This window comes from Salvelinus sp. IW2-2015, linkage group LG16 (assembly GCF_002910315.2).
Source record: "Salvelinus sp. IW2-2015 linkage group LG16, ASM291031v2, whole genome shotgun sequence".
NCBI lineage: Eukaryota > Metazoa > Chordata > Actinopteri > Salmoniformes > Salmonidae > Salvelinus > Salvelinus sp. IW2-2015.
In genome coordinates, this window is record NC_036856.1 from 13,631,588 (window position 1) to 13,644,054 (window position 12,467).

General features: G+C 44.3%; 1 pseudogene; it reads left to right on the forward strand.

Moving 5' to 3' along the window:
- Positions 1 to 12,467, forward strand: part of LOC111975932 (uncharacterized) — a 63,173-nt pseudogene that overhangs the window by 29,562 nt on the left and 21,144 nt on the right.

Sequence of the window (12,467 nt, forward strand, 5' to 3'; positions counted from 1 at the left end):
GGTCTGGCCTATGCCATCAGATCTCTACTGGACTCCCGACCGTTGTGGGGGTCGGCTTCAGTACCTGGTAGACTTCGAGGGGTATGGCACAGAGGAGCGGTGTTGGATTCCGGTGGAGGACATTCTGGATCCCAACATCATCCGTGAATACCACCTTCACCGCCTGGACTGGCCCGCTCCTCATCCTCGGGGCCATCCCTTTGGTTGGCGTCATCCTGCGGCTGAAGCCGCGCGTCAGYGTGTACTGTCACGTCTACTCCTGCGCCTCCCCTCCAACGTCACCGGTATACTAAKCACCGGTCCTGGGATCCATCATTACGCACACCTGCCATCAATCATTACACGCACCTGTACGTCATGAGGCACACCTGGACTCCGTTACCTCACTTATTACCTCCCCTATATCTGGCACACCCTTAGGTTCCTTCCCCAGTCAGTATTGATCCTGTGTTTATGCAAAGACACTACTGTTATGTTGTCTGGTTCCATGTTTGTTTTATTAAACGTTTCACCTGCGTCTCGTCTCGCAGCGTCTTCATTACAGCTATCTTCTGTATACCAACCCCACCTTGTCACAACACAACTGATTGGCTCAAACGCATTAAGAAGGAAAGAAATTTCACAAATGAATTTTAACAAGGCACTCCTGTAAATTGAAATGCATTCCAGGTGACTACCTCATGAAGCTGGTTGATAGAATGACCAGAGTGTGCAAAGCTGTCATCAAGGCAAAAGCTGGCTAATTTGAAGCATCTCAAATATAAAATATTTTTGAGAACACTTTTGTTTGGTTACTACATGATTCCATATGTGTTTTCATGTATTCACTATTATTCTACAATGTAGAAAATAGTAAAAATAAAGAAACCCTTGAATGAGTAGGTGTGTCCAAACTGTTGACTGGTACTGTATGTAGAGCTTAATAATTGCTCTCTAACAAGTAAAAGCAATTAAAAGGAACTGTTGCTGAGGAAAGTGTGGTGCAGTGCTTTTTCCATTTAGCCTTGTCTCCCATGAATAGCCTGATCATACAGACATCAGGGGAGCAATTAGCCAGGAGGCCCTGCTACAAGTAGCTATACCCTGGGCTTTGATGTTCATGTGAGAAAGACAGTTTTTTTTCTCTCCACTATCCTACACACACAGCCTCAGTGGTCCCTGTCTCTCAGTAAACACCCATTCCTCTCAGGATGTTAGTCATGCACTTAGTCTCAACCCCAGAACAATCAGCACACCTGTGCACCCAGGTGTCCCTCATCCTCTCCAATGTTTCTCCAGGGGGTCCCATTTGAGCCTGGTAAACAACAGAATGGTTACGTCCTACTGCTGGTGCTCCTGTCCATCTTCCTAGGGGGGACACTGGTCCTGCTGTCTGTCATCCTGATTGTTTCCAGACGCTGCTGTCATGGAGACCGCCGCTATAACAGGTCAGACCACTAGTCTGCATGGTTTAGTGATGTAGCTATGTATGTCTGAGTGAGATGGAGACCATCCAAATATTTGTATAGAAAGCCATGTTTATTCCATTACCATGCGCCTCTCCTTTCTGTACACAGCAGCACATATAGAGGCAGGCTGCAGGCTGGCCAGGGTAGAGTAGTGCTGACTGGTACAAATGATGAGTGTAATGAGATTTCATTGCAGCCATCGGCGGTGATTCATCTTGCGTCTCACACTGCTATAAGCTCTGGCTGCAGCCCTGTGAAACACACACACCACAGGCAGAGCGCACAGAGGAAATGAAAGCGCAGAGCCGGGCGGACAGAGAAATCCCTCAAGTCATTCTCTCACAGATAATATAGCACAAAGGAACCGCAGACGCACTGACAGGGAAGAGACCTCCGCTGCTCTACTGCTCCAGTATAAGTTGTGGTGGGGGTCAAAAACACACTGCATTCAGGGCAATAAGCAATAATATAGGGAATTAACAATTCCTCCCCTTAGAGAAATGTATAGGGTTAGAACTGCAGATCATAAATCTTTTAATTTGTACCATAGGTATTCGTAGAGATTTAATCTAGTAATATTTATTAGTAGAAAACCCATCACAGGAGGTTGGTGGCATCTTAATTGGGGAGGAAGGAATCGTGGTAACGGCTGGAGCGGAATTAATGGAATGGTATCAAACACATGGTTTCCATTTGTTTGTTGCCCTTCCATTTGCTCCGTTCCAGCCATTATTATGATCCATCCTCCCCACAGCAGCCTCCACTGAAACCCATAGTATAGAACTGACATCCCATTCTCTATTGAAGAGGTCAGGAGGTTCCTTCTCCCTGAAGGTTTCCATGTCACCTGACATGATTTACATGTGCATTGATTCTGCTGCTACTAGTCTGATTGACCTTGCTGTGAGAGTATCCTGGTCCTCTCTATGTGCTACTGTCAGCTGGCCTAAAGTTCTAAATGCATAGGAAACCTCTCAAATCACACCTTATTCCCTATATAGGTCAAAAGTACTAAATAGAGACTAGCGTATGATTTGAGACAGAGCCATAGACATCAGGGGTAATGTCTGTGCATTGATCTGCTCCTCTGTGCTGCAGTGCCAGCGACGAACCTGAGAAAACCAACACGACCTACACTGAGGTGTCTCAACCAGTCCATGGTGAGTGAGGGAGAGTCAAAACCATGTTTTTCATTCTTCCGCACTTGGGAAAAGAATGTATAGCAGCCGAATAAAATAAACACTGTTGCTCCGATGCAAATCATTTCTTTAAAGTCACTGTTTCGGCAGCTAGCTGCCATGTTTTATCCCAAGAACACAACATTCTGTGAAATTGAGGTCATGCTCCTCTGATACGTAATCATGCTGTGTAAATACAAACATTTAGATGTGGGTTTTCTGAGGATCTCCGCTCTCTTCTGGGTATGATAATTCAGTAACACATTTACATTCATTAAGCGAGACAAAGTACTTAAGGTGCCTTCAGAAAGTATTCTCACACCCCTTTTTCCACATTTTGTTGTGTTACGAAGTGGGATTAAAATGGATTTAAATGTCAGTTTTGTAAACGATCTACACAAAATCATCTGTAATGTCAAAGTGGAAGAAAAATTTGAACATTTATAAAAATATATATTAGAAATAAAAAGCTAATATAAAGAGTCTTGATTACAAAAGTATTCAACCCCCTGAGTCAATACATGTTAGAATCACATTTGGCAGTGATTACAGCTGTCAGTCTTTTAGGGGTAAGACTCTAAGAGCTTTGCACACCTGGATTGTATACTGAACAAACATGTAAACGCAACATGTAAACTGTTGGTCCCATTTTTCATGAGCTGAAATAAAAAATCCCAGACATTTGTCGAGAATTTGGCAGTACATCCAACCGGCCTCACAACCGCAGACCACGTGCAACCACGCCAGCCCGGGGCCTCCACATCCGACTTCTTCACTTGAGGAGGGGGAGGTAGGGTGCTGAGGAGTATTTCTGTCTTTAATAAAGCCCTTTTCTGGGGAAAAACTCATTCTGATTGGCTGGACCTGGCTCCTGAGTGGTAGGACCTGTCTCCCAAGCGGCTGCACCGCTGCCCAGTCATGTGAAATCCATAGATTAGGGCCTCATTTATTTATTTCAATTGACTGATATCCTTATATGAACTGGAACTCAGTAGAATATTTGAAATTGCTGTGTTTTATTTTTGTTCAGTATACAATATTTGCACATTCTTTTAAAAATTCTTCAAGCTCTGCCATGGCTAGACAGCCATTCAAAAGTCTTGCCATAGATTTTCAAGCCGATTTAAGTCAAGTTTTGACTGTAACTAGGCCACTCAGGAACATTCAGTGTTGTCTTGGTAAGCAACTCCAGTGTATATTTGGCCTTGGGTTTTAGGTTATTGTCCTGCTGAATGGTGAATTTGTCTCTGTGTCAGTTGGAAAGCAGACTGAAACAGGTTTTCCTCTAGGGTTTTATTTTTATCCAAAACAACTCCCTAGTCCTTGCCAATGACAAGCATATCCATAACATGATGCAGTCACCCACCATGCTTGAAAAAATGAAGACTGGTATTCAGTGACATGTTGGATTTGCCCCTAACAACACTTTATTCAGAACATAGTAAATTTCTTTACCATGTTTTTTGCAGTTTTACTTAGTACCTTATTGCAAACAGGATGCATGTTTTGGAATATTTTTATTCTGTACATGCTTCCTTCTTTTCACTCTCATTAAGCTTACTATTGTGGAGTAACTACAACATTGTTGATCCATCCTCAGTTTTCTCCTATCACAGCCATTAAACTCTTTAACTGTTTTAAAATCACCGTTGGCCTCATGGTGAAATCAGAAAGCGGTTTCTTTCCTCTCCAACAACTAAGTTAGAAAGGACGCCTGTATCTTTGTAGGGACTGGGTATATTGATACAAAGTGCAATGAATAACTTCCCCATGCTCAAGGGGATATTCAATATCTGCCTTTTTTATTTATACCCCATCCACCAATAGGTGCCCTTCTTTGCCAGGCATTGGAAAACCTCCCAGGTCTTTGTGGTTGAATCTGTTTTTGAAATGCACTGCTCGACTGAGGGACTTTACAGATAATTGTATGTGTGGGGTACAAAGATGAGGTAGTCTTTCAAAAAATCATGCCACTAGAGTCGATTTCCACTGCCCTGCTGAAATCTATACTGAACAAAAATATAAATGCAACATTTGAAAAGATTAGATTGAGTTACAGTTCATATAAGAAAATCAGTCAATTGAAATAAATTCATTAGGCCCTAAATTTATGGATTTCACATGACTGGGAATACAGATATACATCTGTTGGTCACAGATACAGTTGAAGTCAGAAGTTTACATACACTTAGGTTGGAGTCATTAAAACTTGTTTTTCAATCACTCCACAAATGTCTTGTTAACAAACTATAGTTTTGGAAAGTCGGTTAGGAAATCTACTTTGTTCATGACACAAGTAATTTTTCCAACAATTGTTTACAGACAGATTATTTCACGTATCATTCACTGTATCACAATTCCAGTGGGTCAGAAGTTTACATACACTAAGTTGACTGTGCCTTTAAACAGCTTGGAAAATTCCAGCAAAATATATGACATGGCTTTAGAAGCTTCTGATATCCTAATTGACATAATTTGTGTCCTACAAATATGAAATTAAATGTTTTTTTAGAGTAAGTACATTGAAAAAAAATCAAAAGAAAACTGCAAATAATAGGAGACCAAACAAGCAGGCAAACAAAGAAGAAAGGCTTTTGACAAAAGTAACAATTTTTCATAAAATTTTACGTGTTTTCTAGCTAGCTAAGTTGTGTTTACCTGTTGCTAGCATTGCATAGTACAGTCCTGAAAAAGCTAGCTAGCTAACAAGGAGTGTCTAGTTGCAGAAGAGAAGAAGGACAAAGAATGGGACAAAGTGGAACAAATAAGGACAGAATAAAAGGGAAAGGGGACATTAAGGTGAAGCAGTCCTCTTAAAGACACAAAAGACAATAATACAAGAAACAACACATTCTATTGCTCTCCCTCTACATACGCACTTCGTTTGGTTTGGCAGCGAGTAGTTGCATTCCTTTGCTAATAATACAGGTGTATTACAGTAGTATACATTATTCTTTCATTACAGTACAACAGTTTATTGTTTGATTTAGCTGCTTACATAGCCGTCTTGTATCCAAGAGATAATTGTTAGTCTAGAGTAATTGTCGAGGTTACCTAGCCATTTAGAGTACTACGCAGCTACACTTTCAAACAAAGTAACAACGCAGCCACTGCTAGCTAGCTATTTCACCAGCCAGCAGTACTATCATTTTAGTCTAATAAGATCTTTTTGCAACGTAAGCTTAACTTTCTAACATTCAGACTTGTAGTCCACTTGTCATTCCAATCTCCTTTGCATTAGCGTAGCCTCTTCTGTAGCCTGCACTATGTGATCTGTCATCCCCTGTTCTCTCCTCTCTGCAACAGACCAATACAAACGCTCCCACCGCTCGTGGCCGCTGCTACTGCTAACCTGGTGTCCCAGCGGCGCACGACCCACGGGAGTTCCAGGTCTCAGGCAGCCTCTGGAACTGCCGATCTGCGGCCAACAAGGCAGAGTTCATCTCAGCCTATGCTTCCTCCAGTCCCTCGACTTCTTTGCACTGACGGAAACATGATTACCACTGATAACACTGCTACTCCTACTGCTCTCTCCTCGTCTGCCCACGTGTTCTCGCACACCCCGAGAGCTTCTGGTCAAGCGGGTGGTGGCACTGGGACCTCATCTCTCCCAAGTGGACATTCTCTCTTTCTCCCCTGACCATCTGTCTATTCGCCTCCTTGAATTCCATCTGTCACAGTTAGCAGCCCTTTCAAGCTTAACATCCTTATCATTTATTCGCCCCCAGGTTCCCTTGGAGAGTTCATCAATGTAGCTTGACCCCTGATAAGTTCCTTTCCTGAGGATGGCTCAACCTCTCACAGTTCTGGGTACTTAACCTCCCCACGTCTACCTTTGACTCATTCCTCTCTGCTCCTTCTTTCCAACTCCTCTCCTCTTTGACCTCACCCTTTCACCTTCCCCCCCTCACTCACAAGGCAGGCATACGCTTGACCTCATCTTTACTAGATGCTGTTCTTACCACTAATCTCATTGCAACCCCCTCCAAGTCTCCGACCACTACCTTGTATCTTTTCCCTCTCGCTCTCATCCACAACTTCCCACACTGCCCCCTACTCGGATGGTATCGCGCCGTCCCAACCTTCAGCTCTACATCCTCCGCCCACGCTTACCTCTCCTCTTTCCATCCTATCATGCTTTTCCCTCTGCTCAAACTTCTCCAACCTATCTCCTGATTCTGCCTCCTCAACCCTCCTCTCCTCCCTTTCTGCATCCTTTGACTCTCTATGTCCCCTATCCTCCAGGCCGGCTCGGTCCTACCCTCCTGCTTCCTGGGCTCGACGACTCATTGCGCGACTTCACAGAAAGGCTCCGGCAGCCACAAAGTCGCGGAATAGAAAACTACCTCTCCCTTGCGGACCTGGCATCCTTTCACTCCCTCCTCTCTACATTCTCTCTTCTGTCTCTGCTGCTAAAGCCAATTTCTTCACCACTCATTCCAAGCATCTGCTCTAACCTAGGAAGCTCTTTGCCACCTTCCTCCTCCTCCTGAATCCTCCCTCCCCTCCTCCCCTCTCTTCTGCTGATACTTCGACACCAATTTTGAAAAGACAGGTCGACGACATCTCGATCCTCGTTCTAAGCTACAAACGACACCGCTGTGGTTGCTGCTCACACCTGCCCTACCCTGTGCTTTGACCTCTTTCTCCCCTCTCTCTCCAGATGAAATCTCGCGTCTTGTGACGGCCGCCGGCCCACAACCTGCCGCTTGACCCTATCCCTCCTCTCTTCTCCAGACCATTTCCGAGACCTTCTCCCTTACCTCACCTCGCTCATCAACTCATCCTTGACGCTGCTACGTCCCTTCCGTCTTCAAGAGAGCGAGAGTTGCACCCTTCTGAAAAAACCTACACTCGATCCCTCCGATGTCAACAACTACAGACCAGTATCCCTTCTTTCTTTTCTCTCCCAAACTCTTGAACGTGCCGTCCTTGGCCAGCTCTGCTGCTATCTCTCTCAGATGACCTTCTTGCCCAAATCAGTCAGGTTTCAAGACTAGTCATTCAACTGAGAACTCTCTTCTCTGTGTCACGAGGCGCCCGCACTGCTAAAGCTAACTACTCTCCTCTGCTCTTGTCCTTCTAGACCTATCGGCTGCCTTTGATACTGTGAACCATCAGATCCTCCTCTCCACCCTCTCCGAGCTGGGCATCTCCGGCGCGGCCCCACGCTTGGATTGCGTCCTATCTGACAGGTCCTCTACCAGTTGGGCTGGCGAGAATCTGTCTCCGCACCACGTGCTCTCACCACTGGTGTCCCCAGGGCTCTTTCTAGGCCTCTCCTATTCTCGCTATACACCCAAGTCACTTGGCTCTGTCATATCCTCACATGGTCTCTCCTATCATTGCTATGCAGACGACACACAATTAATCTTCTCCTTTTCCCCCTCTGATAACCAGGTGGTGAATCGCATCTCTGCATTCTGCCAGACGATATCATGTGTGGATGACGCGTATCACGCACCACCTCAAGCTGAACCTCGGCAAGACGGAGCTGCTCTTCCTCCGGGAAGGACTGCCCGTTCCATGATCTCGCCATCACGGTTGACAATCTCCATTGTGTCCTCCTCCCAGAAGTGCTAAGAACCTTGGCGTGATCCTGAGCACACCCCTGTCGTTCTCAACTAACATCAAGGCGGTGACCCGTTCCTGTAGGTTCATGCTCTACAACATTCGCAGAGTACGACCCCTGCCTCACGACAGGAGCGCGCAGCCTAATCCAGGCACTTGTCATCTCCCGTCTGGATTACTGCAACTCGCTTTTGGCTGGGCTCCCTGCCTGTGCCATTAAACCCCTACAACTCATCCAGAACGCCGCAACCCGCTCTGGTGGTTCAACTTTCTCCAATTTCTCTACGTCACCCCGCTCCTCCGCTCTCTCCACTGGCTTCCAGTTGAAGCCGCATCCGCTACAAAACCCATGGTGCTTGCCTACGGACTGTGAGGGGAACGGCACCTCCGTACCTTCAGGCTCTGATCAGGCCTACACCCAAAAAGGCGCACTGCGTTCATCCACCTCTGGCCTGCTCGCCTCCCTACCTCTGAGGAAAGTACAGTTCCCACTCAGCCCAGTCAAAACTGTTCGCTGCTCTGGCACCCCAATGGTGGAACAAACTCCCTCACAGACGCCAGGTCAGCGGAGTCAATCACCACTCCTTCCGGAGACACCTGAAACCCCACCTCTTTAAGGAATACCTAGATAGATAGAAAAGTAATCCTTCTAACCCCCCCCCCCCCCTTAAAAGAGGTATGCACTATTGTAAAAGTGGTTGTTCACTGGAATATCATAAAGTGAATGCACCAAATTGATAGTCGCTCTGGATAAGAGCGTCTCTAAATGACTTAAATGTAAATGTAAATGTAATTGGGGGTGTACCTGTGGTCTATTTCAAACTCAGTGCCTCTTTGCTTACAATATGGGAAAATCAAAAGAAATCAGCCAAGACCTCAGAAAAAAATTGTAGACTGACAAGTCTGGTTCATCCTTGGCACAACATTTCCAACGCCTGGAGGTACACGTTTATCTGTACAAACAATAGTACGCACTGGATATATATCCTAATACCACATGGGAACCACCGCAGCCAGTTCAGTATTCATCTCAGAAGCCGTGAATGACGAATTTCTGTCTCTAGAGATAAGACTAACCTTCTGTGCACAAATTCATATCGCGAACAAAACCAGTATGCCAAAATCAATCCGCACAACAAGCACAAGAGACCTTGAAGAGTGCTGGAGGAAACATGTACAACAAGTATACTATTCCACAAAGCTCAAAAAACAATGGAATAATTAATAATAATCAGGTTTCCCATAACAATATATCAAATAACTCTGACCAAACGATCTCTGCCGCTCAGCAATGGAAGAAATTCCACCATAATAATTGCCAACACTCCGTATCGGATTTGCAAACTCCACATGGAGACAGGAAGAATCGCACTTTTTGGTGTGAGAATATTATGTATCCTTCTCCGAGTCCTGATGCAATACGAAAAATAAAAATGTTTACACAACCAATGAATCCATCTTATGTTTGGAGTAAAATGTGGGAGGCTTGCAAGCCGAAGAACACTAGCCTACAAACCTGACTCAATTACACCAGCTCTGTCAGGAGGAATGGGCCAAAATTCACCCAATTTATTGTGGGAAGCTTGTGGAAGGCTACCCGAAACATTTGACCCAAGTTAAACAATTTAAAGGCAATGCTACCAAATACTAATTGAGTGTATGTAAACTTCTGACCCACTGGGAATGCGATGAAAGAAATAAAAGCTGAAATAAATCATTCTCTCTACTATTATTTTGACATTTCACATTCTTAAAATAAAGTGGGGATCCTAACTGACCTAAGAGGGAATTTTTACTAGGCTTAAATGACAGGAATTGTGAGAAACTAAGTTGAAATGTATTTGGCAAAGGTGTATGTCAACTTATGACTTCAACTGTACCTTTAAAAGAAAGGTAGGGACGTGGATCAGAAAACCAGTCCGTATCTGGTGTGACCACCATTTGCCTCATGCAGCCTGACATCTCCTTCGCAGAGCGTTGATCAGGCGGTTGATTGTGGAATGTTGTCCCAATCTTCTTCAATGACTGTGCAAAGCTGCTATATATTGGGCGGGAACTGTAACACGCTGTCGTACACATCGAACCAGAGCATCCCAAACATGCTCAATGGGTGACATGTCTGGTGAGTATGCAAGCCTTGGAAGAACTGGGACATTTTCAACTTCCAGGATTTGGGTTCAGATCCTTGGGACATGGAGCTGTGCATTATCATGCTGAAACTTGAGGTGATGGCGGCGGATGAATGGCATGACAATGGGCCTCAGGATCCCYTCATGGTATCTCTGTGCATTCAAATTGCCATTGATAAAATGCAATTGTGTTCATTGTACGTAGCCTGACCATACCATAACCCCACTGCCACCATGGGGAACTCTGTTCACAATGTTGACATGACCAAACCGCTCGCCACACAACGCCATACACGTGGTCTGCGGTTGTGAGGCCAGTTGGTCGTACTGCCAAATTCTCTAAAACGACATTGGWYGKGACTTATGGTAGAGAAATTAACATTCAATTTTCTGGCCACAGCTCTGGTGGACATTCCAGCAGTCAGCAAGCCAATTGCACACTCCCTCAAAACTTGAGACGTCTGTGGTATTGTGTTGTGTGTGACAGCTGTACATTTTAGAGTGGACTTTTATTGTCCCCAGCACAAGGTGCACCTGTGTAATGATCATGTTGTTTAATCAGCTTTTTGATATGCCACACCTGTCAGGTGGATGGATTATCTTGGCGAAGGAGAAATGCTCACTAACAGGGGTGTTAACAAATTTGTGCACAACATTTTAGAGAATTAAGCTTTTTGTGCATATGGAACATTTCTGGGATCTTTTATTTCAGCTCATGAAACATGGGACCAACACTTTACATGTTGCGTTTATGTTTTTGTTCTGTGTATTTAGGCTTGCCATAACAAAAGGGTTGAATACTTATTGACTCAAGACATTTTAGCTTTAATTAATTAATTTGTAAACATTTCTAAAAACATAATTCCACTTTGACGTTATGGATTATTGTGTATAAGCCAGTGACACACAACATCTCAATTAAAACCATTTTAAATTCAGGCTGTAACAACAAATTGTGGAAAAAGTCAAGGGGTGTGTATACTTTCTGAAGGCGCTGTCCCTAATAGAAAGTACATTTACTACACTATCAGATCTGTTATGTCTCTGAATATATTAGAATAAGCACAGCTCCATTTAGAATACATAAAAGACTAGACATAGACACATTTGCATGACAACAAGAGAGTAGTAAATGAGGCTGTGGTGCTGTTCTTCCACCAGACCTTTACCTCTCCCTCTATACACCCCACTTTCCCCCAGCAGAGATCACCATCCGGGTCGACGAGTCAGACTGCCTGTCGGCCGCCAGCTCCCACATGGACATGGAGACGGAGCGCTTCCTGTCCACGGGCACCCAGGGCGGCCGCCGGGTCTCCTTCAACGAGGCGGCGCTCTTCAACCACGGCAGGAAGGCCCTGGATAAAGGCCGCAGGTCAGACAGATCCAGACGCCCACTCACTCCCCCGCACTAGACCACGCTGAATATGCTCAGTATTCTGCACTACAAGACAATGACTGCCTTGGCAACAAAGTGTTTGTTTTAAAAATCTGTGAGAAGATTGGTGCATAGTTTGTTACATTGGAAGACATTATGGAGACAACTGTATAATACATTATAAAGGCAGTTTTAAAATAGTTGTTATGGATGGTTTATTACAGGATAATTATAGGGACTGATGCTCTGAAAATGGATTATACACATTCATAGAAAGGGTTTCCAAAATGCAGACATACTCGTGTAACATAATTGTGCGATGTAGCCCACTTTAGCTATAGGATGTGGGTCTGTACCCCACGAGTTTGACAAAAATGTACTATTTACTGTTCTGATTACGTCGGTAACCAGTTTATAATGGCAATTGGGCACCTCAGGGGTTTGTGACATATGGCCAATATATCAAATCAAATTTTATTTGTCACATACACATGGTTAGCAGATGTTAATGCGAGTGTAGCGAAATGCTTGTGCTTCTAGTTCTGACAATGCAGTAATAACCAACGAGTAATCTAACCTAACAGTTCCACAACTACTACCTTATACACACAAGTGTAAAGGGATAAAGAATATGTACATAAAGATATATGAATAAGTGATGGTACAGAACGGTATAGGCAAGATGCAGAAGATGGTATCGAGTACAGTATATACATATGAGATGAGTAATGTAGGGTATGTAAACATAAAAGTGGCATAGTTTAAA